Consider the following 26,863-nt stretch of genomic DNA (forward strand, 5'->3'; position numbering starts at 1 on the left):
CATATTTTTAATTATGTGCCTGCTGTGCCTATTTATTTAAATTATAATTGTCACCTGATTAATTGTGCTGATGTGGTTAGGTATGTAAGTTATACTTTGTGATTTATCTGCTTGCGCCTTCATGTTTACTTATTAAGATACGATGCTAATGACCTGTTTAGTACGTAAGATATATGTTTACTGCTATGCGTATGGATTGCACATTTACACATTTCTGCTTGTTGTCATAACTATACTTTAATTTGGTATATAGCAATGCTGATGTACAGTGTACAGACATGGAGTGTGGGTTACGATGTGGTATGGGTTACGGATTGTTCGCTTGGCAAAGCCTCGTTATAGAAATTGTGCTGCATCCACTTGTTGACATTCTGTTCACTACTGGTATATTTACTCGCTGTTGCTTGTTTTGCTTACGCTCAGTGCTTTATATTTTAACATAAGAAAATGAACTGCAGTAATTCGACGAACGACATTAGTACAAGAAACATCATAGAAGTCACATGAGCTGGAGGTTTTATGAAAGCTGTATAAATGTATGCCAATAGGAAGGAAGCTAACGACATGACATACCAACACAGTTATTACACTGCATTTTTCGTGAGCAATTGAAATAGGAAGTGACACTTGATACAAGAAATACTCCACATGTTTGCTTCTGTTTACCATAATTCTTGAAGTGGTGTACACACTGTGAAATATTAGCATCATTCACACTCCGTAATCGTACTTAATTACTGAGAGTTATTCGAACTAAGTCTGTTAGAGGTCATGTATGCATTCTTTGTTTATAATTCATAATGAGTAGAAGATTTTGGTCAGATGGATTACACAGAGGTTGTGTGTTGACAGTGTGTCTTCGGATTGTATGGGATGAGGAGGTTTGCATTAGGATTTTATCTGTACCTGTTCGACGAAACTGACTTGAGGAAAGAGTTGTTATGGAAGTGAAATTATATTGGTAATATTGGAGTTTTTGTGGACAAGAGGTAAGGTAAATGATACTGGCAATAAGGTTTATATGTATCGACGTATTGAAGAGGTATTATTGAAGTATTGAGGTTTTGTGATGCTAATGGTTATTGGAGTTTTGGTGCATAAGAGGTAAAGTAAGTGAGGTGCATATTTTTTTTGTTGGTCTATATGGAACAAGGAGGATGAAGATAGCAGACTAGAACACTAAAATGGAAGGAAGATTGTCTACACACACTTTGTTAAATCACTAAGCAGTAGGTAATTTTTTTTTGGAGAGAGGAAGTTGCATATCTTGGCACACTGACAGTTGTTCAGTAACAGTACATTTTGATCTGGCTTGGAAAACATTGGTCTTGACATGATGACTATGACGTTGACTTAACTATTATTGACTGTTATACATTGCTGCCACTACTACTTGATACACATGATGAACATGAAATTTGACAGAAGTGGATTCAGACAGTTAACACTATACAATTACACAGTAGTACTTAATGTGGATGAAAGATGAGTGAGTGTGTTTTGTGTGTTTTCCTTTCCTAATCCTACCCACCTATCTCCTAAATATTATTTTATTTGTTTGTAGTGGCTTGCACTGACACCCATAAATATTATAGGTTTACTGATGTTTGTGTATTTGTAATAGTAATATGACAATTATCTGATATCATTTGTGTGTTTGTTATGATTTGTATGTTTAGTGTAAGAACATTGTAAAAGCATTTAAATGTGCATTCAAACTATTGTTCATGCTTGAACTGTCTAATTAGTGATGATGAAATTATGGACTGTTACTTGTACTTTTTCTACATGATTGGTGCCACTAGGACATGTTTAATTTGTGCTGAGGAACAGTGTGATCAGTGATAGTTGTTTAATGTCATTTGTCGGTGTCTGCACCTACTCAACATTGCTGGGTGCCACTGATGGACTGCTTCTACTGCAATGATGTTACTTCTTGCTGTCTGCACCTACTCAACTTTGCTGGGTGCCACTGATGGACTGCATCTATTGAAATAATGTCACTTGTTGGTGTCTGCACCTGTTCAACATTGCTGGGTGCCACTGATGGAACTGCTTCTACTGAACTGGTGTCACTTGTTGCTGTAGCACCTGTTCAACATTGCTGGGTGCCACTGATGAACTGCTTCTACTGAAATGATGTCACCTGTTGGAGTCTGCACCTGTTCCACAATGCTGGGTGCCATTGATGGACTGCTTCTACTGAAATGATGTCACCTGTTGGAGTCTGAACCTACTCCACAATGCTGGGTGCCACTGATGAACTGCTTCTACTGACATAATGTCACTTGATGGTGTCTGCACCTACTCAACATTGCTGGGTGCCATTGATGGACTGCTTCTACTGAAATGATGTCACCTGTTGGAGTCTGCACCTACTCAACATTGCTGGGTGCCACTGATGGACTGCTTCTAATGAAATGATGTCACCTGTTGGAGTCTGCACCTGTTCCACAATGCTGGGTGCCACTGATGGACTGCTTCTACTGAGATGATGTCACTTATTGCTGTCAGCACCTATTCAACAGTGCTGGGTGCTACTGCTGGAACTGTGAACTACTTGTTGTGAATATTTGTATTAACTGATTTTTTGTGTATTACTGTTTGTGAAAAGTTATAAGACTCTTACCTGCTCATATTCGTCATTGCTGACGTTATCGATTGAATTGTTTAACCACATGATATTTCTGTAAACTATTATGTAAAGTCACATGTATGAAAGAATTTGTATTGCTTAGTGTATTTTATATATTAGGCTATTGAAAGGTCAGTGCAAAGCCAAAATTTTATCTAGTTATATGATATTTACGTATTAATATTATCTTTTATTTTTGTCTGTATTTTTTTTTGACGAATTTGGTGGTATTTTCACCACCAATGCTGGCAAAAATACCATCAAATTCTAGCCCGTGGAGGAAGGGCATATGAAAGGTGGCTACACTGTATGAAAGGTGGCTACACTGAGCCACAGCGCCAAAAATCGCGCCAGAGAGAGTATTGTTCCGCCGCCTCCACTGGCAGTGCTCATTGAGAGGTAGCGGCAGGCAGTCCTTGCCGAGCAGTTGTGGTGGACACTGCTTGTATCTGAAGTTGGAATGAGATGGGGTAGTAGTGAGTGTTTGTTCGATGTTTTATGCAGCTATGTGATGGGAGAGATAGTAGATGTTGTTCCAATGGAGATATTGTAATGACCTGAGTGCTTTTCGTCAATATAAATTAAGGTAACTAACTACTGTTCTTTATTTTCTTATTATTTGTGTGTCCTGAATAATGCTTCATTACAGGTTCAGTCAACAAAGCATCTGGCGTGTGTTCTTGTATTAGAGTGTAATTCTGGGTTTCTTGCACAATTATAGTATTTCCAATTTTCTTTTATCACGTCAGTATAAATGATATTTAAAAATTCTTGTCTTGTTGAAGAAGAACCGTGCCAGATGTGCGTTGAGTCACACTCCCACACACAGAACAGTTATACTTGTGCTTTGGTTTCGTAGGTTTTATAGTTGCTGGGGACTTAATTAATTAATTGTGTTAACGAAAATTTTCATTTCATTCTTTGTTGTCATTCTATGCAGTCAGATAGCGTAACAATTAGTTGTCAGGGCCAGCCGTTTACGAGACTTGCGTAATCGGACATACAGCGACAGGAAATTAAAAAAGTATTTGCATTTCATTTTATTAAGCCCCCATGCAATGGTCATCCCACAGTACAGGTGATGAAACTTTGCACTGGTTTGTGGAAGCAACTTCGATCACGAACTACCTGCTCCATGAGCCAATACCTGTATATTTCATAGGATTGCCATATATGTTTGGGTGATAGACATGAATGCACCCTGAGAGACACAGACCTCCTTCGGACTACCTGTATGTAGTTTGAAGATGTGTCGCAAAATATTCATCCTTCCTCCGTGCCATGTATAATGTGTAGTCTTTCCTAATTTTCCCAACCAGAAACACCGCTGTAACTGCTCGTACTATCTCTTCTACTACCTCGTGTTGCAGGGGAAAGCTTCGTTTGGTGCTAGCCTTACACACTGTACACGGATGGGTGAGCTATGACACCGTGTTCCCGTTTCCACCATGTGGTCAAAATGCGCTGCTGTCCATTAACTCACCTCGTCCTGTTTCTCCACAGGATGCAGGAAGTCTTATATATAGCGCTCTTTGACTTCCGTACGGCTCAGACTTAAATTGGGATGATCACATGGACTAAGCTGCAGGGAGGGTGGGGCAGAGACTTAAGAGCAGTTACAAGATGCAGAGGGACTGTCTAAAAAAATCGCTGGAGTTCTTGGTGTATGGGATGCTTAGCAGAGAGGCTCGGAAAAAAAGTGTCCTGTTTAGAGATATGAGAGTGGCACGAATATGATTCACCTGTGGCTGTAACCATTCAAAGACGTCTCTACAAGATACAACTTGCGTACGTGGTAGAATGGATAGAATTGATTTCAAATCACAGACAGCATTTCTACCTGAAAGCGTAACACTAACAGTGACTCATATGTGTGCCTATACACTTAGGACCGCTTTTTATGCAGGGTGACGGTAACATAGGCGTTATGATCGTGTTTTAATAGCGCAGTTCTTGTGCGAATTGTGTGTTGGGGGCTGGAGAATCCCTCTGCGGTCAGCTTCATATGTCATTTCTCAATAGTGTTCCTTGAAAGGAACATCATGTTCTCTCCATGGATTCCCAGGTGTCCTAGGTTGTAAGTGTAATTCGATTGCTGAAAAAAAAAATACTCGCCATGCAAAGTGACTCTCATGATCAATTTAACTAATTAGCCTATCAAACTGATATCAATGACGTGCCGCCTGGCAGGTGGAAGAGATGGCAAGGGCACCACGGAATGATTCTTGGCAAGCATTTCTTCATTTTACGTTTTGGCGATATCTTTTAACGCCATTTCAATTTCCCACCTACACAGGGCGAGACGGGTTCTCACGATTTGTTTCGTAAACGCTAGTATGATATGGCATCGCATTGGTAAAAGGGGCCCTGTCAAAGTGTACAAAACAGCTAAGTTCTCTTGAGTTATAGCTTCTTGTTGTCAAACGTAAAATGAATGCAAGGGATTCTCTCATGTCGTGTAATTTGTTCAACAAGCTGGAAGAAATTGCTTAATATAGATTTTTTTATTTGGGGTTTAAATTCTCGTTTTTTCTTTACTCTGATGACTGTTTCGGAATAACGAGGACATTCTGCGGTGATCGGTAGTTCTCGCATAAGAATAATCGAAGTTTTTTTCCTGATTTTACGCAGGGTGGGGCATGCCTCAGTTGATCATTTGTGACTGATGGCAGTACACTTCGATGGACGCCACAAAATAATGAGATGCGACTGCAGTCGAACGTAAAAACTATATCAATTTTGCTCATAGAACTAAAAGAAAATGAGCTTTACCTATTTTCGCGGATAGAGGACATTTATTATGGTCGCAAATGTGTTTTGCTTTTTTTAATAGATGCCTGATTATAGATGCGTTGACATCAAATACAATTGTTCTCCGTCACCGAAGGGCGGGCTGCTGTCGGCGAGGGGGTGAGGAGGTGTGTCTGTTGTGGTGGTCGCCAGACACAGCCGCTCTCTGTCCGGGGGGGGGGGGGGGGGCTTGTGGGGGCTCTGTCGCTATATTTGAGACAAAGAAGTTGCATTTGAGGCGGCCGTCGTTTTATCTCCTATTGTTTAGGGCACTATATACGCTACAGGAGCGTCGCCTTAAGGTGGTGGCCAGATGGTTTGAAACCCTTTCTGTGAATGGGCGGGATTGTGCTACTTAATTTTCCTTTTTTGTTGTCTAGGACCGTCATCTGAGGGATTGCCACATATTGAGAATGGTGCAAAGGGAAGCGTAGCGAGCAGGTGGGGGCGGGGGGGGGGGGGGAGGGGGAGGGGCGTTTTGGTGCGTGGGGTGTCTGTCCCTGTATTTTAGACAAACAAGTTACACTTGAGGTCGCCGTCCTTTTACCTCCTATTGTTTAGCTGCGTCGCCTTAAGGTGGTGGCCAGATGGTGACAGCAAAGGGTGGACGTGTGTGTCCTAGTAGGTGGATGGAGGGTGGGAGGGGTGGAGGGAGGGAGGAAGGGGGCCTCGATTATCCGCAGTTTGTGGACGGCTATCGAGGAGAACGCACATTCAACTACCGCCTATTCTGCAATCTTTTAGGAAGACGATTTTCCCCAGTACATGTGCTGCATAATGACCCGTTCATTACGAGTGCTGGTTTTTTCACAACAGTTTCGAAGTGTAATTAGAACTGTGATGCATTTTGTTTTTACATCAGTTGTGGTAGTGTGTATTGGCTTCGATTACCTGGGCTGTATGATGGTTTTTAGCAGACATCTGTAGCGAACTCTAACGTCAAACAAGATACTGTATGCTTACAGGTAATACACTTTTTAAACTCCTCTCCGTCCAACACCAGCACCTCATCAGTTGAACATATTTCCTGCCAAAAAGAATAAAGATAGTACCTTACACTCCACCATTTTTCCCGCCAGCTTGTTGGTGTAGGGTAGAGAGTGAGTGTCTGTCGCTATTTTCGAGTGGTATTGTGAAATTTTTTCCAGCAGGACAACACAAGTTGTATGCTATCGTCAGTTTTTGATTGCGATTGTATGCCGTCCTTGTGTAGCACTACGCCTATGATTGTGTAATTAGGCCCAATAAATAAAGTACACTAACCTAATATTCCTCTCCCGCATCTGGACAGTTTCCATGTGTTGATAGTGCACTTGGGCTTTCTGTCCAGGAGCACCAGGGTTCGAGTCCTTTAAAGGGCACCACCATTTTTAATTTCCCGTCAATTCAAAGCACCTCTGGTGGTTTAATTGTGTTAGGGCGGTACACTTGAGCTTTCCGCCCAGAAGGACCACGGTTCGAGTCCCAGAAAGGGCATAGCCATTTTTAATTTCCTGTCAATTCCAAGCGCCTCTGGTGGTTTAATTGTGTTAAGGGGGTGCTCTTGGGCTTTCCTTCCAGGAGCAATATGGTTCGAGTCCCGGAAAGGGTATCGCCGATTTTAAGTTTCCGCCAATTCCTGGTTGGGGGGTGGAGTGTGATGTCAGCACAGCCCTGGGACAAAGAAATTCCCACAGAAATTCGAAATTCCCACCAAAATTAGAATTTCCCCCCAAAATTCGAAATTCCTGCCAATAGGATAGGTTGGGGGGAGGGGAGGGTGGGGGCGGAGTGAGAGGGAGTAGGTGGCTGGGATAGACGTGCAGCTGAGAAAAGACGTGACGTCATCTGGTGGCGGGGGTGGGCGTGATCGGGGGCGGGGGTGCTTAATTGATCAATTTAATTAATTTGCATATCAATTTGATATCAAAAGTGTGCTGACACCTCTAAGTCCCTATTACTTACGAGAAGGGTGGGCTACAGTTACACCACAAGGACTACATACCTTAACAAAATGAAAGCCCAAGAGAATTTGGAAGAATTAGGAAGAACGGAGGTTGGACAAAGTACTAATAGTGCTAAAACACAACAGGATATTGAGGGTCTCTATACCAATTTCCATCCAGGAAATGAAAACGCCTAATTTTGTTATTCGTGTTATGAAAGAAACTATGTAATTCCGTTATGATTGGTTGTGTGTTATGTATATCCACTACTTTCCTCTAAATTCGATACATATATGCTTGAGACACTGTATTATTGCTTTCGTAGGAACCCAGCTATATAATTCCATTTGGCTGCTTTCACACTGCCGGCTCCTTTACTGAAATCAAAGAATATGAATTACTATGCAGTTATCAGTCAGATGGGCAGAACAGAATTTCTGTCATCAACATACATGATCTCACCAGAAGCATCCGGACAGCCCTACATAATGCGACATTGATGAATAGATGTGACGAGAGTCGGACGCACCAGTATAAAAGGAGGCTGGGACTATTGTGTGAACAATAGAGAAGCTGTAACAGCAGGCTCGGTCAGGCGGACTCAGTGGCTTTAAATGTGGACTAGTCGTTGGATCTCATCTGACTAACAAATCAGTTATGGACATTTCAACCCTTCTAAAGCCGCCCACGTCGACGGTTGGCGAAGCACAAACGCAAAGGATCAACCAAAACTAAATCAAGACCAGGCCGACCTTATGTAATGATGGACGGGAACCACCGAGCGTTGTGGAGGGTGGTTGCACAAAATCGTATGAAATGAGCAGAAGGAATTTCTCGTGAGTTCCAGAGTGCTGCCAACAGTCCAGATTGCACAATGAGTGTGCGTAGGGAGCTAAAAAAGAATGGGGTATAATGATCGAACATCTTCTAAATAAAGCCACGTATTTCTGTAGCCTATACTGAGAGGGGCTTTTGGTGGTGTAAAGAGCGACGCCAGTAGATAGTGGATGACCGGAAACGAGTGATATTGAGTGACTGGCATTTCGGTGGAAGGGTTTGAGTATGGCGAATGCTTGGCGAACATTACCTGCTAGCATGTGTATTGCCAAGAGCGAAGTACTGAAGCGGTGGCGTTACGGTATGTGCGCTTTTTTCGTGGTTAGAGTGTGGTCCCTTATTACAGTTAAGAGAAAGCTAAATGTGGTAGGATATGATACCTTTTCCAGCACTGTGTATTCCGTATAGCAGAGGAACAGTTCGAGGACTATTATTGTTTGTATCAGAATAAAAATGCACACTGTCATAAAGCAGCAACTTTGAGGCATGGGTTTGCGGACAATGGCATTCCTGAAATGGACTGACCTGTACAGAATCCTCCTCTGAACTCAGTGGAACTCCTTTGGGATGGGTTAGAACGTCGACTTGGCATCACTAATTTCGCTAGTTTCGGCTGTTGGGGAAGAATGGACTACCATGGCTCCACAGACATTCAGAAACTTCATTGAAAGTGTCACCAGCAGAGTTTAAGCCGTCGTAGAAGTGAAGATTAGGCACTCATCATATTAGTGTCAACTAGCAGATGTCCGGATACTTTTGATGAGCTAGTGTATATTGCCTCCAAAGTCACCTGACTATTGTACGGAATAAGGTTTTCAAATAAGCGCCCTGCAGTTTTGAAATGTCATTATATCACTAGTATCTATAGATCCCGGTTGAATAGCGTCATGGATTTTGTACACGCGTATCATAGGTATTTTAACAATTTGCGTTCGGTACCTGGAATGAACTTGGCATACAACTTTTAAGAGATAAGGGCAATTCACTTTTTATTTCTTTTTTATGTTAAGAGTAGTGACGGCCACAATTATATTTTAGGTTTTGTACTGTACTTGATCAAACTGTCGAGTCTTCGTGTTAATAAACTACGCTGCGGCAGCATTGCGAAATGTCTTCCCTCTTATGCCAAAGTGAAAGTGACCCGAAACACTTAAAACATGGAGCTATGAGATGCAACAAATTAGCACTTTCCCACACAATTAAATATTTTTGGAAATGATATTCTTCCGTTTTTACTTTCAATATTTAGTCGTCGTTAGGGAAACTGAAATATTAATCATACTCTCTCATTCCATGCGACATTGGTACTACTATTTCATTTTCCTATTGCGAATACTTTAAAATAAGCATAACAGCCTGAAGATTAGTATAGAATAGAGGAAATGATTCATACTGTTGTACGTAAGTCGTATTTGCAGATTATTGTTGCCTGAAATGTGCGTACATTCGACGGATCGACAGGCAGCAAACTATTTATGACCATGTAATCGAAAGAATTGTTCCCACGATAGTAACTCTTCATTATGCTGTGACTATATTTTTCGACGCATAAAATGTGTATTGCTAGTATGATAACCATAATTACAGCTTTTTTATATTTATCTACAAAAAAACTGTTTCTACTTTTCACGCACTTTGATTTTCATTTTTAGCAGCAACAATAATTCGCCATTGCTGTTACTCTCAAATAAATTAATAAAAACGTAGCAAATATTTCTACACGTAATATTAAATTTGGGTCTTAGGGCAAAATGTGAACAAACTGCGTTATACGGAAGTCTCGTAACAATCCCAGTATGACCGTAATGACACACGCAGGACACTGTGCTTTCTCCATAATTTCCTACTCTATGGTTGATATGCGCTGCTTTCATGCAGTTGACCGCTTGGTATGCAACTCAACCGCACGGCTGAATTTCTGTGCAAAGAACTGTGTGGTAGCACGATCCATTTCCGAAGTTGACTCTGAAGAGGAACTGTTGCTTTTTACTATTTCTAAAGAAATATAGATGCCATCGCCGTCAGCGAAAAAGTACGAGAATTTTTTTAGTCTATAAAAAATTAAGGGAAAATCCATAAAAACTTGGCATACGTTTTAGAATTTCTGGATTGTCTTTTGATGAGTTACATCCTGTATTGAAGCCGTACAATAACGGAAAATACGCACCTTAGGAGTTCTGTATCACCAGAGGAAATGTTAATGCTTACTTTAAGATAAATAAAATACTCCTTTTATATACACATTTATTTGTACAGTATTTGGTCAATTCCAGTTTCAACAACGAGAAGCTGTACATCATAAGTAATTTTGTCTCACAAAAGAACGAACCTCATAGAATTACGTAGAAAAGATACCCGAACACCAGTGAAACGTACAACAATTGCAGAGCAGCTTGGAGAGACAGCAGCTGCTCATCCTCTAGGTCGAAACCGGCTGCACCGCCTCCTTCAACTGCTGGTATAGGCCGGTGCCCAGCTCACAGTTGAGTTACAGGGGCTGGAAATATGGAAACACAGCGAGAAATGCATGCTTGAACGTAATTGCAGGTGTTAGCCAAGGCTGCAGGTTGCGCTGATCTATTTGACCACGAAAGGCACTTGTGCAATGTCCTCAGTATGTTGCAAATGTCAGCCGTGGTCAAAACAATGTTCTGTGTAGTGACTGCATTACGTCGGAGTTAAGTGAATTCGAACGTGGGTAAAATGATGGTATTCATATCGGGAGTGCTTCGATGACCAAGGTAGAAGTGTTCGGTGTTTCGAGTGGCATCTTATCCAAGATTTACACCGCATAAAGGGACAGTGGAATGGCATACAGGGAAAGCGAAAAAACAGCATCCCCTGAATCACAAGGCGGGCGAAAGTGTATATCGAGTGATCGTGACAGACGCTCAGTGAAGAGGGCCGTGACAAAAAAATAAGAGGACGATAGGTGTAGGAGACACTGCAGAGCTGAATGTCGCGTCTGCGAACCCTATCAGCACCAGAACAATACGAAAGGAGCTGCACAATCTGGAATATAGAGGGCGAGCTGGTATTCTAAAACCACTCATCAGTGAAGCAAATGCCCGTAACAGGAAAATGTGATACCGAATCCATCAAACCTAAACTGTGGAGCAGTGGAAGAATGTCATTTTGTCGGATGAAACTCGATGGCATTTTTTCCAACTTCTGACTATGACTAAATCCTAAGAATGAAACATGATGCAGTTCCGTGGTGATATGGCTGTCCACACCGTAGTATTCCATGATCCTCACGGCAACTATGGAAGGTCGCATTTTTGCCAAGGGTTATGTGACCATTTAGGCCCACCATGCCCATCCCATTGTACAATGTTTGTTGCCCAGTGGTGATGCTGTGTCCCAAGACGCAGGGCCCGTGTTCACACAGCTCGAATAGTTCAGAAGTGACTTTGTGAGAACGAGTATCAGTTGTTGCATCTGCCCTGGCCACCAATCACCAGATCTCATTATACTGAGCCTTCGCGGTTTACTTCTGAGAGCAGGGTGCATGATCGCTGTTCACCTCCACCATCGTTACCTAAACTTACCACAATTCTCCAGGAAGAATGGCATAAGATTCCCTTGAAAACCATATAGGATCCGTATTTATTCATTCCGAGAAGACCCGAAGGTGTTTCGAACGGACACTAATTTTCTACGCCGTATGAGGTATGATAATGTGCTGTGTTCTTGGTGTTTCCAACATCTGTATTAACGTCCTGTACTTTATAGTGTGGAAGCTCTTCCTTAAGTAGTTACACTATGTAAATAAGCAGTATGTAGTTGACAGGTTCTCACTTTCAAAGAAAGAAAATACAGCAATAGTTGTAATTTGTCGCACAAACTAGAACAAACTTCACACAACCAGCACGCTTATATAGCATTTGGGGAGCTTTTTAAGTACTTTTCGTACTACATACCAGTATGAAATAACGAGTATGAATTGGGCAGTTTCTCACTTTCAAAGAAAGGTTTAAATTGTTCAAATGGCTCAAAGCACTATGGGACTTAACATCTGAGGTCATCAGTTCCCTAGAACTTAGAACTACTTAAACCTAACTAACCTAAGGACATCACACACATCCACGCCCGAGGCAGGATTCGAACCTGCGACCGTAGCGGTCGCGCGGTTCCAGACTGGAGCGCCTAGAACCGCTCGGCCACACCGGCCGGCTTCAAAGAAAGAAAAGACAATAATACTTCCCAAATTTGCAATGAATCAACCAGACTAACATATAAAAAGCTTCTGCTTTAATTCATCTGCTAGAATGGCTGCTGCAGTCACAAGGATATCTTCACAACAGAGACGCCTAACGATGCGTTCGAGAAAGCCAAAGTATATCTTTGAAAATACAAATAAAGGCACGTGTTGACAACACGATATCTGTTCTGCGCATCCGAATGCTCACGCCAGACATACAGTAATGGAAATAAGTATCATACACTAGAGCGTGGAAAAGTAAACTGCCTTTATTGACAATACGAAACCAAACACACTAATTGGATATGCACTATACACATTGGCCAGTCGCCAATGCAGCTATGCTGGTATATAGAACGATAATGAACAAGCCTTTACAAATCAAAATACAAAAACGTGTGCCAAGTTCTCTACTGCGCTGGGAATTAAGTATTCATACACCAACAGAAAATGACACTGCTATCAAAGCCAGAACATGTTTAATACTTCGTATGCATACCCTTCCGATGTATTACTTCTCGCAACCTCCGTGGCATGGAGTGGACCAATTTTCCTGTAGTTTCCGACGTGATACCTTCCCATTCTCGAAGGAGAGCCTCTTCCAAAGAGGCCTTACTACGGATGTCGTGTTTTCTCACTCGTGTTTCCAGCTCACTCCACAAGTGTTCGATGGGATTCAGGTCCGGACTCCGAGCTGGTGTTTTAAGAGTGTGTGGAGTGTTGTAGAGCAACCACAGCCGGACAATTTGCGCCGTATGTTTGGGATCATTGTACTGTTGGAAGTAAAAATTCCGAAGAAGACCCAAGGCGTCAACACTCTGTTGTAAGTTCTGTTCGAGAATGTTCATATACACAAATCTGTCCGTGGTACCTTCCACAAACACTAATTTTCCGACACCGGAGGCTGACATACAGCCCCATACCGTCACTCCACCAACCTCCGTGCTTCACCGTGGGTTGAATGTTGTTTCGGTCGAGGTCTGTATTCGGTTTTCTCCAGACCAAGATCCTACCATCATTGTGCACGATATTAAATTTGCTTTCATCACTAAACAATACAGTATTCCAGAAGTCTGCTGTCTTGGATACATGCTGTTTCGTGAATTCCATCCGCCACTTCCTGTTCGTTTTGCTGATGTAGGGCTTTCGTCTCGGGACCCTGGCTCTGTAGCCCGAACGATTGAGAATGGTACGAACTGCCCTTGGAGTGATGTCCTTTCGGAAGTGGTCATGTACATATGCGGATTGTCCCGCCGCTGTCGTTTTCGGGTTTTCTTGATGATTCTTAGTAGCATTCTGGTCTCTCTTGTTGTAAGCTTCTGTGGACGTCCGTGTCGTTCACTGTTTATTACTACATGTCTGTCCTTATATCGCTTAATGATAGATTGCACAGTCGCTCGGCTTCGTCCTATGATGTTCGCAATTTCGGCATACGACTTGTGTTGAAGATATTGGGCGACAACGATGTTTCGTTCCTCAATGGTCGTTTCCTTCTCATTGCGGCCCATTCTTCTGTTCCACGGTACCCACGCCGACGTGCTGTTGCTTCACGGCCGCCACGCGACTACACAAGTGTGGCATGCACTCCGGGGCTGCGTCAGCCGTTTGTTTGGTTGAAAGTAGTCCGCTGTATGAATACATTTTGTCCTGTCGTAGACCGTGCGGAGTGTAACATATTTTATTTTCCCAGAATAGACTTATAGCATACGGAAAGCTTCATTACCAAGAACATGGTTATCTGACGCTACATCGTCGTACTTATTCGTATCGGCGCTGTGGGTGATTTACTATCCCAACACACCATCGTAGTTTGTCACCACCTACTGTATGAATACTTATTTCCATGACTGTATTTCTACTCTATCCTTAATCACTACAACCAGTTGTAAAGATGGCGTCGTCTTCAGTGTCTGATATCATTATGAAGGTTGTCCTCTGACGACGACCAAAATTTTGTTGGGTGGCAGTGCGGCGTGACGGCGCTCCGCGAGCTGACGCCAGTGCTGCCGCGGCGGATGATCCAGTACTGGCTGCCGTCGCTGCCTTGCGGCCGACCGCGCGAGCACCTGCTGCGAGTGGCGCCGCCGGCAGCGCTCCTGGTGGCCAGCTCCTCACTCGCAGCGCCGCGCACGGACGTCAACTGCCGCATCATCGTCGTCGGCGCCTCGCAGGCTGGGCTCGGCTTCATCCAGCGTCTCATCTACCAGTCAGTTTTTCTTATTTATCTAACTTTTGTCTTTTACATTACCACTGTTGGGGATTTTGTTTAAAGTCGTAACCGTAGTTGCCGTAAAATTCTTAAACGACTTTACGCTCGCCACAGTTGTTCAGTTTTAATTTAATTATGCCCTATTGCACAATTTCGGCCTTTGCCGCCCCTCCTACGTTACTATCCATAATGCCGATTCCCACACCTTCTACCGCTCTGCAGGTGTGCCCCAGGGCTCTGTCCTCTCCCCTCTCCTCTACCTCCTGCACACGGCAGATATGCCCCAACCCCCCCTCCCTCCTCCAGTGCACCTTCTGCAGTATGCCGATGACACCGCATTCCTTGCCCTCGCTCCGATCCTCGAACGGTTCCAACGCCTTCTCCAGAATCACCTTGACCTTTTTGCCGTATGGTGTAACCAGTGGCTCCTGAAAATCAATCCTTCCAAGACCCAGGCAAATATCGTAGGTCGTACCACTCGCTCCTTCCGGCTCCTTGCTGTCCTGCCCGCCTCTGCCACCCTCAGCTGCCTTGGCCTCGCCACTGACCGTCACCTCACCTGGATCCCTCATCTCCACTACATCCAATCCAAAGCCCACAACCGCCTCTGACTCCTCAAAGTCCTCTCTGGCCAGACATGAGGGTTGCACCCCTCTACCATCCTCCACACCTACAAATCCTTAATCCGTCCCATCCTCTGTTATGCCAGTCCCGCTCGGATATCCAACCCCCCCCCCCCCCCCCAAATTCTATAAGTCCCTCCAGATCCTCGAGCGCCATGCACTACGCCTCGTCTTTTGTATACACCTCCCATCCCCCACGCAGATCCTCTACGACCTCATTCCTTTCCCCCATCTGCTCCTATTCCTTGAACATATCCGCATACTTTACACCTCCCGCCACCTTGATCCCCCTCACCTGGTTGCTCCTCTCTTCTCCAATCCCCACCCCCTGCCACGCCTTTACTGTTGTGTCCCCCCTACACCCTCTACACCCTTCATCTCCTTTCCCAAGGTGGCTTCCGTCAACTCCCCCTCCCAGATGATGCCGTCCCTCCCTCCATTTATCCCTCCTATCAACCCTGATGCTGACTCCCCTCCTTTCCTGTCCTTTCCCCAGGCTCCCTCTTCCCCCCCCCTTCCATCCTGTTTTCTCCCCTCTTAACCTCTCTCTGCCTCCCCTCTCCCCTCCCCGAGTCCTTTTGTATACACCTCCACTGCCTTTCCCCACACCTGTCGCGTCTGCCCCGCACCCCCACCCCCCACCTCTTATGGTTCCTCATCCTCCATCGGCTCCTTTCCCCCTTCCCCCCCTCTTCGTTTTTTCCTCTCCTTCCCCCCCCCCCTTTCCTTTCTTGTCATCTGTCCAGGTTCCCCCCATCTGCCCACGGCTGTGGTATATCATATTTGTGCCGATTTTTTAGTGTAGTGTTCAAGTGAATGTTCAGTATTGTTCGTCTTTCCAAAGTGTTGCGAACAGAAACCATGCTGTCGCTGGGTGTAAATTTTACATCTCTTGCGAACAGAAACCAGACTGTCGCCGTGTTTTTTTAGTTGTCTGTCTATTCTTTTACCTGTCAGCTTCATATGTATTTTATTAGCATCATCATCCCTTTGTTCTATGTTTTAAGTTCCACGATTTTACGCCATTTTACCGTTTAAGTCACCGATTTTATCGCCTGCTTTTATTATTTATTATCTTCATCTTTTTAAAACAAATTCTGTAGGCTGAAGAGCGGCATACTAAGCTGCTGCCAGCCCGCCCCCTTCGGGGGGAATCGAAACTCAATAAAGAAAAAAGATTTTCTAGTACCAAGCAGCAGTAGGTAACTCCTATAATTTTAGGTGCCGGAACGCACCCCTACAGCCACACAACACCATTGTCCCCCGCCTCAGTCTTAACAAAACCGAGCGGGGTGGCTCAGTGATTAGCACACAGGACTCGCATTCAGGAGGACAACGGTTTAAACTCAGCTCCGCCCATCGTGATTTCCATAAATTGTTTCAGGCAAATACCAGGATGGTTCCTTTGAAAGGGCACAGGTGATTTCCTTCCCAGTGCTTCCCTAATCCGAGCTTGTGCTCCGGCTCTAATGACCCTGTTGTTGACGGGATGTTAAACAATAATCGCCTCCTCTTCCTTAACAAACTTTGAGAACTTGAGATAAAACTTACAATGAGAAATAATTTCTTCCAGAATACTGTTATGAAATTCAGGCTTTTAAAACATAATTTCTTATAATCAAAACAACACAATAAAACCACAAGATTTAATATAAACAAGAGTTACTACCACCTGTCCTTTGTAGCAGTGTCCCTTTGCTCGGCCCAGTCCTGCTCGAACATTTCGGCACCAGTCGGTGGTCTTCGTGACTATGACTTTATCTTGTCAAAGAGTTCAAACACTTTATTGCTGCTCCGCGAACGTGTGTCCAGTATTAATTAATGAAGTATTTAGCGATGAATGACAATAAAGGTCATGTACAGTTGTGACTTCCCGAAGAGTTACGAAAAACAAAACACGATGCGACTTGAGACACGGAGTTAAATGATTCGTAAATGCCTTAGAGGGCTTTTGTCCTCTTCTCATTAAGATGTGTTACAACTGGGTTGATTTCAGTTCATATTCATTACTACAAATAAGCAACACATTTGAGCACGAACGAACCTACAATCTGTCTTCACGAAATGCTAATTCCGTGTGTTATTTGTACCATAGCAGCTGACTGGTGCGTGGCGCAGTGCATGCAGTTGATCAGCAGCTATGGTATAAATTACAACACGGAAGAAACAATATTTCGTAAAAGGACCTTATACAGATGCTAATGTTCAAACAATCCTTCCTTCAGATGCTTTATTGCTCAATTACAGGCATAACAGGAGACGTCGGCATGCAGCTAGATCGCTGAGTTTCCTGGCAGTTATGAACGAAAGGTGATATGTGCCGGCCACAACTTCGGACAAAGCTCAGGTGATCTGTGGTATACTGTAAACACACACACACATACACACAGTACCTCGCACCACACCTACATCTACATCTACATCTACATTTATACTCCGCAAGCCACCCAACGGTGTGTGGCGGAGGGCACTTTACGTGCCACTGTCATTACCTCCCTTTCCTGTTCCAGTCGCGTATGGTTCGCGGGAAGAACGACTGTCTGAAAGCCTCCGTGCGCGCTCTAATCTCTCTAATTTTACATTCGTGATCTGTTCGGGATGTATAAGTAGGGGGAAGCAATATATTCGATACCTCATCCAGAAACGCACCCTCTCGAAACCTGGCGAGCAAGCTACACCGCGATGCAGCGCGCCTCTCTTGCAGAGTCTGTCACTTGAGTTTGTTAAACATCTCCGTAACGCTATCACGGTTACCAAATAACCCTGTGACGAAACGCGCCGCTCTTCTTTGGATCTTCTCTGTCTCCTCCGTCAACCCGATCTGATACGGATCCCACACTGATGAGCAATACTCAAGTATAGGTCGAACGAGTGTTTTGTAAGTCACCTCCTTTGTTGATGGACTACATTTTCTAAGGACTCTCCCAATGAATCTCAACCTGGTACCCGCCTTACCAACAATTAATTTTACATGATCATTCCACTTCAAATCGTTCCGCACGCATACTCCCAGATATTTTACAGAAGTAACTGCTACCAGTGTTTGTTCCGCTATCATATAATCATACAATAAAGGATCCTTCTTTCTATGTATTCGCAATACGTTACATTTGTCTATGTTAAGGGTCAGTTGCCACTCCCTGCACCAAGTGCCTATCCGCTGCAGATCTTCCTGCATTTCGCTACAATTTTCTAATGCTGCAACTTCTCTGTATACTACAGCATCATCCGCGAAAAGCCGCATGGAACTTCCGACACTATCTACTAGGTTATTTATATATATTGTGTGTGTCCATCGCATCGCGTTTGTCATCTACTGTCACACTGACTAGTGCTGGGGCAGCGACAAATTATTGTTACATTTTGATTTATACCCGTGGACTACACTGCCCAGTCAAATTAATGTGACCATCTGTCAAAAGCCTGAATAACCACATTTTGCAGCGCGAGTCGTACGGGAAAAAAGAGTCAGTGAGATTCTGGAAGGTACCGACAGGGATATGGAGAAATGCCGACTCCAGAGCTGTGGCCAGCTGCGCTAGTTTTCGCAGTTGAGGGTCCATGGCGCTAGCAACGCGATAGGGATGGTCTCACAGATTCTGACTCTGTTTAAATACGGTGAGTTTTGTGGCCACGGGAATACGGTGAGCTCATCCTGGCGCTCTTCGAATCCATGCACGTACACCACGAGCTGTGAGCCACGTTGCATTGTCCTGCTGGTAGATGCCATCGTGCGGAGGGAAATAACTGCATATAGGGGTGGACGTGGTCCTCAAAGAAAGATGCATACTTGTGTTGATCCATGGACCTTCCAGAATGACGAGATAACCCAGGGAACGCTATGAAAACATTCCCCTAGACCACAGTCTCCCTCCACTATTATTGCAGGGTGTTTGCTTTCCTACGTTTCACCTTTAAGGGGCATAAAACGTGATTCATTTCATCTGAAATGACCATATATCGCCACCCAGAGAAGGTCCAGATGCGATATTGGCGTGCAAATTCCAGCCTTCGTCGCCGACAAACAGCAGTCAGCATGAATGCATGAACCAGGCGCCAGTTGCAGAGGGCCATACGCAGCAACATTCGCTCAGCGGTCGTTGTTGGTAGGACATTCATCTGGGTGGTCAGTTGATCAATAGTTGCATGCATGTCTACACAGCCGGCCGGAGTGGCGGAGCAGTTCTAGGCGCTACAGTCTGGAACCGCGCGACAGCTATGTCGCAGGTTCGAATCCTGCCTCGGGCATGGATGTGTGTGATGTCCTTAGGTTAGTTAGGTTTAAGTATTTCTGAGTTCTAGGGGACTTATGACCTCAGAAGTTGAGTCCCATAGTGCTCGGAACCATTTGAAAATTTTGTCTACACATCTCCGCAGCCGTCGTTCACCCCTGCTATCTGTGGCTCGTGGTGCACCACAGTTGCCTCAGGGCCGGTTTTGGATATCCACCCTTGGCCTGAAGGCCAATGATCATGCCCTTTTGGGCGTCAGATAAATGGCTCCATTTCCACATTACGGCAATGACTGCACTGTTTTTCTGCTTCCCCCCCCCCCCCCCGCCCTCTTGCCCGACACGCTTTTTATACCCTCCACTGGCAGTGCTGCCACCTGCCGTGTGTCAACGGTTATTGCACTTTGACGTCGAACACAGGCGGTGGTCACATTATTGTGACTGAACCGTATATTTTAAATCTCTTGTGCCGGCTCGTTTCAGTGAGTTCAGAAATTTCCCTGGGAGGTTTTGGAACGCGGTTCTATGCGTTGCGCCCAACAGGCGCACTTGTTAGCTCTCGGTCCGTATGAGCTTGGGGATTTTGAAGCAAACGTTAAAAGGTGTAATTGGTTTGTAACTTTCTCGCGAAGCGATGTTTTTCCCAGGCTTAGGGATAGCAATAACTTCGCTTCTCTTGAAAGATTTTGCTAGCTTACCTCGTCGCAGAATACGAGTGTAAAGATTTAAAGCCGGCCACCGTGGCCGAGTGGTTCTAGGCGTTCCAGTCTGGAACCGCACGACCGCTACGGTCTAGGTTCGAATCCTGTCTCGGGCATGGATGTGTGTGGTGTTCTTAGGTTAATTAGATTGAAACCTTCCCGTCTCCTCTATATCTGCCGCCCGGGGTGGCCGTGCGGTTCTAGGCGCTCCAGTCTGGAACCGCGTGACCGCTACGGTCGCAGGTTCGAATCCTGCCTCGGGCATGGATGTTTGTGATGTCCTTAGGTTAGTTAGGTTTAAGTAGTTCTAAGTTCTAGGGGACTGATGACCACAGACGTTAAGTCCCATAGTGCTCAGAGCCATTTTTCCATTTTTTTTCCTCTATATCTCTTTTGTTACGCAACCTTCCCTTCTACAATAACTTATGAAACCTTCCCTTAGGATTTCTATCTCTTGCTTAATAATAACAAATGAGGAGTGGGGAGGGGGGGCTTATGGGCGCTCAACATAATAACAAATGAAATATTCCCTTTGAAATTAATTCTCTTCCTCAATCTTCGCATACAAATTTAAATGCTGCTTATTAAAAGTGATTTTCTGATTATTTCGACGAAACATGGAATGTGTCGTCGTCGTGGCCCTCAGTCGTTACCTGCAATAACCCAAAACTGTTCCTTACCTTTTTTACTGTTACTGGATCGCCATCTGACTGCTACATCGAACTGCGACACGAATATACTTCCTCTGTTTTACTAAACTCTGTTAGCTGCTGGTGTGCTGTCGTAATAAGTGGCTGTATTTATTAACAAAGCTGACGTTATTCTTTAATTAATTTGACTGAAGTTACGTAATTCATAGTTAAACTTTTTCTTGACAACAATAAAATTTTGCAAAGTTTTACGTAGATGGTTTTTGGGATGGATTATAATCAGTAATGCAATATTGCTGGCATAAAGTAATTATATTCTGAAAACGATTCTTCAAATATTTACTGCTGGTAATGAAATGATTTTACAAACGTTCAAATGGGACTTACTTTTTACAATAATCTTACAACTAGCATTGCGCAAACATACCTTCAGTAGTCTTGAGTTTCTCAAAAAAATAATTCAACCGTTTATAATCTCTTGTAAATCATAGCTGGTGGCTGGCAGGCACACCGCTCCTCTCAACCTCTCGCTTCAGACCTGCTACCGACTCGCTTCACATCTCGCTTCCTACGAATGCTAAAGTGCGGTCTCTCCCGCCAACAATGCTTTCTGGTGCAGATAATCCCTGGTACCATTACAAAATGTATCAATGCGCGGTCTTTACTGCTCTTTTCTTAAAATGTATCCATACGCGGTCTCTCCCGCCCTTTTTAAAATTATATCAATGTGCGGTCTCTCCTGCCAACAATACTTTGGTGCAGACATTCCCTGCTACCACAATTATTTCCAAAATGACAAATATTAATTATTCCTACTTAATCGTATTAATAAAATATAAACATCTTTCATAAATTGTGGTTTGATAATAGACAATAGAAATATACACGTCTTACAAGGTTTAAGTAAGGGACTGATGAACTCAGACGTTAAGTCCCATAGTGCTCAGAGCCATTTGAACCATTTTTTGGTAGATTTAAAAGCCATTGTCGCGCGTTTGTACCCATATGTTTAATGAATTAAGAGTATATGTTGTTTAATTCTGTAGCTTTTCTGTATTTTGCTAAGTTGATTGCAGTATTGAGTTCTTCTGTTGTGGTAGCGCCCATAATAAGAAAGAGCTGTTGGTGGCTTTGAATATCCCTAACTGCATACCTTACTTCTCTCTTCTGTGTCTTGTCAGTGATGGTCATTGATAGATGTTTAATTATTTTTGCTATGACTTCTCGTCCAGACGAGTCAATAGAAATTATGGGTGTTTTCGTTCGTTTTCTTGACTGTGCAACACAATTAAAGGATCACCTTTTTAAAACCCTGTAAATGTCTCCCATTACGATTCATAAATTTGAAATTTGACTTAAAGATGTCTACTGTCTTCCTCTGAGGCGTCACCCTCTTTCTCTACAACGCTTCAAACAACAAGGTGGTCGACACAGGGGAAAAAAGGATAGAGCTCAGAAATTGATGTGAGATGTAAGGTGGGTTAATGATGTCACATTGCCACCAAATTTCACCACTGACGCTCTGACTGTATCTGAAATATGTTTCTCGGCCACCCATAAGAAAACCGCGTGATTATAACGCTGGGCGTTGCAGTCCTGAACACTGCAGAGGCGTCAAAACAGGGGGTGAAATGTAAGACGGGATGTATCGACCTTCCCATAGCGTGGCATGTCCACGATGGCGTTGGGCAGAATTGTGGTGAAATTTGGTGCTATTGTGACATCATTAACCCACCTTAAATCTAACATGAACTTCTGAGCTCTGGGCTTTATTTCGCAAGTTTCGACATCTCGCTGTTTGAAATACCTCCGAGTACGTGGAAGATATCTCAGGGCGCCACGCTTTTACGGAAGAAGATTGTAGACACCTTCGAGCCCAGTTTCAAATTTATGCGCCGCAATGGGAGACAATTAACGGGTTTCAAAAGTGATGTTTTAACTGAGTTGCGCAGGGGAGTTTGTGCCGAAAACGCCATGCTTTTCGGCTGCTGAGTTTAACGTGTAGGCTCTCCCGTGTTTCTTTCCATTTATCTGCTCTTGCCCGATTAAGGGCTTCTAGCAGTTGTTCAGCTGTTTTCTGGTCTCTTGTGCATTAATAAGAACCGTATAGTTTTTGGCATTCTTCACTCCAACAAGTGATGTAAGATTTCCTTGCTCCTCGTGGATATGTTTTTTGATAGAGCCCATTGCTAAGGCGGCAAATCTTTCTTAGCTTTCTGTTTTTAGTGGAATCCATATGATCTCATTTTCTAGTTCTCATAAATTTTTCCAGTTAGCCTTTCTAAACTTTCGACTAGATAGGGAAGGGAACCGCTGTAAAGGTTATGCCTAGTGTGATAAAAATTGTCTAGTGCTGAGATCTGAGAAAGATGTCAGGTACTTCTGTAAAAGCGTGGTTTGGTAGCGTGCCTGTGGTTATAAAATTAAGTCAGGATTATATCATTTCCTCCATCTTGCAGGTTTGGCATCGTCTGCCCCTGGTAGCTGGGTGGTCAGTGCGACGGAATGTCATACCTAACGGCCCGGGTTCGATTCCCGGCTGGGTCGGAGATTTTCTGCGCTCAGGGACTGGGTGTTGTGTTGTCCTCATCATCATTTCATCCTCATCGACACGCAAGTCGCCGAAGTGGCGTCAACTCGAAAGACTTGCACCAGGCGAACGGTCCACCCGATGGGAGGCCCTAGCCACACGACATTCCCATTTCCATTTGTTTGGCATCAACAAGAAGTTAAGAGTTTAGTCTGCTACGGTAGTGCCTCGTGTATTAATGTTGTTGTATCCCCAGAGGCAGGTGCGAGTTAAAATCTCCTGTACATTACAAGATTGTTGAGAATGGGGAATACAGATTTGGCCCTTGGTCGCTTGGAGGTTATAAATATTGCCAGTTGTCGTTTTTTCGACTTGTACAAAAGTACAAAAATATCTTCTGAGTAGGATGAGTATATATTGCCGATATATTATCGATGCTCCTCTCTTCTTCTCAGTACATAAAAGGCAATGTCCTGGCTGACTGACTGAATGAATGACTTATCATCGCCCAGCCCAAACCGCTAAGTATAAAAACTTGAAATTTGGAGAAGGTGTGGATGTTATACTATAGGTTTCGTTTAGGAAGGAATGTATCGAAATTCAAACCCTACGGGGGTGAAATAGGGGATGGATGTTTTTTTTTAAATGTCGGTATTAAGGTAATTTTGAAGCTAGACCTACGTAAATAGGTATTTGCTTTCTCGGTCATAAATGAAGAAATACGTGTTTCAGCATTTTTCGAAATTTAATCCTATGGGGATGAAATATTGGGTGAAAGCTTTGTCTGAAAGTATATCATTATTAAAGAATTACTAAAGTGTTTTTAAAGCTACATCTGTGAACATTGGTATTTCATTTGTCGGTTACAATAAAAAAAATATGTGTTTCAGTGGTTTTGGAAATTGAACCCCTAAGAGGGTGAAATAGGGGATGAGATTTTTTATACAGATATTTTATTATGAAAGCATTTTTAAAGTTAAATCTATGAAAATTTAAATTTGGCTTCTCAGTTAGAAACAAAAAATACGTGTTTCACTCTTTTTGGAAATTCAACCCCTGCGGCGGTGAAACGGGGGATGAAAGTTTTTATGGAACTGTTTCATTGTGCTTGCATTTTTGAAGTTAAATCTATGAAAATTTGTATTTGGCTTCTCTATTAGAAATAAAACATACTCATGTTATTGTTTTTGTAAATTCAACTCCTAAGTGAAATAAGGGGAGAACGTTTTATGAAAATATTTCGCTGCGAAAGCATTTTTAAAGCTAAATATGTGAAAACTGGCCTTTGGCTTCTCGATTAGAGATGAAAAAATACGAAATTCAACCCCTGTGGGGGTGAAATAGGGTCAGACAAATTCACTGACTCATCATCGCCCAGCCCAAACCATTGAGGATAGAAACTTGAGGTTTGGGGAGGGTGTGGACCTTGTTCTGTTGGCATAGTTTTAGAAGGAACTGCCCTCAATGTCACTCATAAGGGGGTGAAATAGGGGATGAAAGCCTTTTTGAAAGTATGTCGCCATCAAGGGAATTTTGAAGCTAGAACTAAGAAAATTCGTGTTTGGTTACTCACTCAGAAAATAAAAAATTACCTGTTTAGCAATTCTGGAAATTCAACCATTAAGGGGGTGAAACAGTGGGAGAAACTTTTTTTTAAAAATAAATAATTACTTAATAACTACTAAACAATTTTTAAGAATACATCCGTGAAAAGTGGTGTTTGACTTCTCGGTTAGAAATAGAAAAATACGTGTTTCCGTGTTTCTGAATACTCATATCCTAAGGAACTTCAATAGGGATGAAAATTTTAAGTAAATATTTCGTTATATTAAAAAAAAATTCTGAAGCTAAATTTATGAAAATTTATATATCACTTCTCGGCTAGATATAAATAAATATTTGTTATGGGGTGAAATTTGCTATGTAAATATCTCCAAAAGAAAGCAAAAGCCGTGATTAACCAAAACTTTGGACTCCAACTACCAGAATCGCTTTTTGGCTAGAAGTACATTCGGAAAAGACCAGGCTTATATGGCCTTAATTAGCATGAAGACCGTAGAAGGTGTTGCAGTTTGTGAACAACATAAAAATCCCATTAAATAAAAACAAAAACAAATTTCTTCAAGCCATACTGACTTCGCAAGTGAAGCAGCGGGTACTGAGCTAATTCTTGTATAAGTGGTAATTCCACATTTTGGATGATTTAATGCTGCAGTGAGATTATATCCTGGCATATGGCCTCGTGATTGGATTTGGCATTTGTCAGCTGTGTGTTTCCTAGATTGTGATAACGTTAACTTCAGACTGCATGCCAGCTTGCTAAGGTTTTGCTCCTGCTGATGTCTTCTATTTTAACTTGGAATATTCTGATTTTGGGGCTAATTGTCAACTGCTCCTGAGAAGGGCCGTTGGAGAGTTGTGTTTGCTTTGTTCTCATTACACTGTGTTTGCTAGGAGACCAAAAGACAGCTGGCGGTTCGTTATCGCTATTCGTTTAGTGTTAAACAGGGGGAAGTGTAACGTTCCGTTACGGGCGCGAGCGGCAAAAATCAAAATTAGAACTCATTCAGAAGCTGATCAATAAGTCATGGGGGGAGCTACTGCCTACTCTTGAAGAATTAGCGCAGTATCCCCCGTACACTCAACCTCAGCACACGGTGCACCAGAGTAAACAACTGCCCTACTAATCTTATCGATACAATACTAAACCAGGCATTGCGGCCCATAACTGAAACTACGAGGTGCATGCAAGTTCTAAGGCCTCCGATTTTTTTTCTAATTTACTACTCACCCGAAATCGATGAAACTGGCGTTACTTCTCGACGTAATCGCCCTGCAGACGTACACATTTTTCACAACGCTGACGCCATGATTCCATGGCAGCGGCGAAGGCTTCTTTAGGAGTCTGTTTTGACCACTGGAAAATCGCTGAGGCAATAGCAGCATGGCTGGTGAATGTGCGGCCACGGAGAGTGTCTTTCATTGTTGGAAAAAGCCAAAAGTCACTAGGAGCCAGGTCAGGTGAGTAGGGAGCATGAGGAATCACTTCAAAGTTGTTATCACGAAGAAACTGTTGCGTAACGTTAGCTCGATGTGCGGGTGCGTTGTCTTGGTGAAACAGCACACGCGCAGCCCTACCTGGACGTTTTTGTTGCAGTGCAGCAAGGAATTTGTTCTTCAAAACATTTTCGGAGGATGCACCTGTTACCGTAGTGCCCTTTGGAAAGCAGTGGGTAAGGATTACATCCTCGCTGTCCCAGAACATGGACACCATAATTTTTTCAGCACTGGCGGTTACACGAGATTTTTTTGGTGGCAGTGAATCTGTGTGCTTCCATTGAGCTGAGTGGCGCTTTGTTTCTGGATTGAAAAATGGCATCCACGTCTCATCCATTGTCACAACCGACGAAAAGAAAGTCCCATTCATGCTGTCGTTGCGCGTCAACATTGCTCGGCAACATGCCACACGGGCAGCCATGTGGTCATCCGTCAGCATTCGTGGCACCCACCTGGATGACACTTTTCGCA

Source organism: Schistocerca cancellata, chromosome 3, assembly GCF_023864275.1.
Source record: "Schistocerca cancellata isolate TAMUIC-IGC-003103 chromosome 3, iqSchCanc2.1, whole genome shotgun sequence".
Lineage (NCBI taxonomy): Eukaryota > Metazoa > Arthropoda > Insecta > Orthoptera > Acrididae > Schistocerca > Schistocerca cancellata.